The sequence below is a fragment of the Numida meleagris genome, unplaced genomic scaffold (assembly GCF_002078875.1).
Source record: "Numida meleagris isolate 19003 breed g44 Domestic line unplaced genomic scaffold, NumMel1.0 unplaced_Scaffold954, whole genome shotgun sequence".
Classification (NCBI taxonomy): domain Eukaryota; kingdom Metazoa; phylum Chordata; class Aves; order Galliformes; family Numididae; genus Numida; species Numida meleagris.
In genome coordinates this window covers 3,091-7,018 of record NW_018365169.1, presented here as the reverse complement: position 1 = coordinate 7,018, position 3,928 = coordinate 3,091, and the positions used below count along the sequence as shown (strand labels likewise).

General features: G+C 58.7%; 1 long non-coding RNA gene across 1 annotated transcript in view; it reads left to right on the top strand.

Annotated features, from left to right (window-relative positions):
- Positions 1 to 3,928, top strand: part of LOC110392089 — a 6,747-nt gene continuing 2,819 nt past the window's right edge. The window contains exon 1 of the long non-coding RNA XR_002434219.1: positions 1 to 63. This is a non-coding gene — a long non-coding RNA (uncharacterized LOC110392089). The remainder of the gene's footprint in view (positions 64 to 3,928) is intronic.

Below are 3,928 nucleotides of genomic sequence, written 5' to 3'. Positions count from 1 at the left end.
GCCTTTGCTTGGCGGCGTTGTCCCCCCTCTCCGAGTCCTCCAACGCGGACCTCCACGCCACAGGTGAGTGCGGGTGACACCGTGACACCGTCACCGTGACACCACGACACCGTCACCATTGAGTGCGGGTGACACCATGACACCGTCACCATGACACCACGACACCGTCACCATTGAGTGCGGGTGACACTGTGGCACTGTCACCATGACACTGTGACACCATCACCATTGAGTGCGGGTGACGCCACGACACCATCACCATTGAGTTCGGGTGACACTGTGACACTGTCACCATGACACCGCGACACCGTCACCATTGAGTGCGGGTGACACTGTGACACCATCACCATGACACCGTGACACCGTCACGATTGTGTGCGGGTGACACCGTGACACCGTCACCATTGAGTGCGGGTGACACCATCACCATGACACTGTGACACCATCACCATTGAGTGCGGGTGACGCCGTGACACCGTCACCATTGAGTGCGAGTGACACAGTGACACCATCACCATGACACCACGACACCGTCACCATTGAGTGCGGGTGACACTGTGACACTGTCACCATGACACCGCGACACCGTCACCATTGAGTGCGGGTGACACCGTGACACTGTCACCATTGAGTGCGGGTGACACCGTGACACCGTCACCATGACACCACGACACCGACACCATTGAGTGCGGGTGACACCGTGACACCGTCACCATGACACCACGACAAGATCACCATTGAGTGCGGGTGACGCCACAACACCGTCACCATGACACCACGACACTGTCACCATTGAGTTCGGGTGACACAGTGACACCATCACCATGACACCACAACACCATCACCATTGAGTGCGGGTGACACTGTGGCACTGTCACCATTGAGTGCGGGTGACGCCACAACACTGTCACCATGACACCACGACACCGTCACCATTGAGTGCGGGTGACACTGTGACACTGTCACCATGACACCATGACACCGTCACCATTGAGTGCGGGTGACACCGTGACACCGTCACCATGACACCACAACACCGTCACCATCGAGTGCGGGTGACGCTGTCACCATGACGCCGTGACACCGTCACCATTGAGTGCGGGTGACACCGTCACCATGACACCACGACACCGTCACCATCGAGTGCAGGTGACACCATCACCATTGAGTGCGGGTGACACCACAACACCGTCAACATCGAGTGCGGGTGACACCGTCACCATGACACCATGACACCGCGACACCGTCACCATCGAGTGCGGGTGACACCACAACACCATCACCATTGAGTGCGGGTGACACCGTGACACCGTCACCATTGAGTGCAGGTGACACTGTGACACCGTCACCATGACACCACGACACCGTCACCATTGAGTGCGGGTGTCACTGTCACCATGACACTGTGACACCGTCACCATCGAGTGCAGGTGACACTGTCACCATGACACCTTGACACCGTCACCATCAAGTGCGGGTGACACCGTCACCATGACACTGTGACACCGTCACCATCGAGTGCAGGTGACACCGTCACCATTGAGTGCGGGTGACACCACAACACCGTCACCATCGAGTGCGGGTGACACCGTCACCATGACACCATGACACCGCGACACCGTCACCATCGAGTGCGGGTGACACCGTCACNGACACCGTCACCATGACACCGTGACACCGTCACCATTGAGCGCGGGTGACACCGTGACACCGTCACCATGACACCGTGACACCGTCACCATTGAGTGCGGGTGACACCGTGACACCATCACCATTGAGTGTGGGTGACACTGCAACACCGTCACCATGACACTATGACACCGTCACCATTGAGTGCGGGTGACACTGTGACACTGTCACCATGACACCGTGACACCGTCACCATTGAGTGCGGGTGACACCACAACACCGTCACCATTGAGTGCAGGTGACGCTGTGGCACTGTCACCATGACACTGTGACACCGTCACCATTGAGTGCGGGTGACACCGTCACCATGACACTGTGACACCATCACCATTGAGTGCGGGTGACACTGTGACACGGTCACCATGACACCATGACACCGTCACCATTGTGTGTGGGTGACACCGTGACACTGTCACCATGACACCGTGACACCGTCACCATTGAGTGCGGGTGACGCCACAACACTGTCACCATGACACCTTGACACCGTCACCATTGTGTGCGGGTGACACCGTGACACTGTCACCATGACACCACGACAAGATCACCATTGAGTGCGGGTGACGCCACAACACCGTCACCATTGACACCATTGAGTGCGGGTGACACCGTCACACCATGACACCGTGACACCGTCACCATTGAGTGCGGGTGACACCGTCACCATGACACCATGACACCGCGACACCGTCACCATTGAGTGCGGGTGACACCGTCACCATGACACCGCGACACCGTCACCATCGAGTGCGGGTGACGCCGTCACCATGACACCGCGACACTGTCACCATTGAGTGCGAGTGACACCGTGACACCGTCACCATGACACCGTGACACCGTCACCATTGTGTGCGGGTGACACAGTGACACCGTCACCATGACACCGTGACACTGTCACCATTGAGTGCGGGTGACGCCACAACACCATCACCATCGAGTGCGGGTGACACCATGACACCGTCACCATGACACCGCGACACTGTCACCATTGAGTGCGGGTGACGCCACAACACCGTCACCATGACACCATGACACCATCACCATTGAGTGCGGGTGACACCGTCACCACGACACCATGACACCGCGACACCGTCACCATTGAGTGCGGGTGACGCCACAACACCGTCACCATTGAGTGCGGGTGACACCGTCACCATGACACCTTGACACCGCGACACCGTCACCATTGAGTGCGGGTGACACCACAACACCATCACCATTGAGTGCGGGTGACACCGCGACACCGTCACCACTGAGTGCGGGTGACACCGTCACCATGACACCATGACACCGTCACCATTGAGTGCGGGTGACACCTTGACACCGTCACCATTGAGTGTGGGTGACAACACAACGCTGTCACCATTGAGTGCAGGTGACGCCGTGACACCGTCACCATGACACCTTGACACCATCACCATTGAGTGTGGGTGACACTGTCACCATGACACTGTGACACCGTCACCATCGAGTGCGGGTGACACCACAACACCATCACCATTGAGTGCGGGTGACACCGTCACCATGACACCATGACACCGCGACACCGTCACCATTGAGTGCGGGTGACACAGTGACACCATCACCATGACACCATCACCGTTGAGTGCGGGTGACACCACGACACCGTCACCACTGAGTGCGGGTGACGCCTCAACACCATCACCATGACACCATGACACCGTCACCATGACACCACGACACCGTCACCATCGAGTGCGGGTGACACCGCGACACCGTCACCATTGACACCACTGAGTGCGGGTGACACCGTGACACCATGACACCGCGACGCCGTCACCATTGAGTGCGGGTGACGCCACAACACCGTCACCATGACACCATGACACCGTGACACCGTCACCGTTGAGTGCGGGTGACACCGTCACCATGACACTGCGACACCGTCACCATTGAGCGCGGGTGACGCCACAACACCGTCACCACGACACCATGACACCGACACCATTGAGTGCGGGTGACACAGTGACACCGTCACCATGACACCACGACACTGTCACCATTGAGTGCGGGTGACACTGTCACCATGACACCACGACACCGTCACCATTGAGTGCGGGTGACACCGTGACACCGTCACCATGACACCGTGACACCATCACCATCGAGTGCGGGTGACACTGTCACCATGACGCCGCGACGCCGTCACCACCGAGTGCGGGTGACGCCGCCGTGCCACCCACCATCCCCGGGTGACGCCGCGTCCGCCTGACGCCGG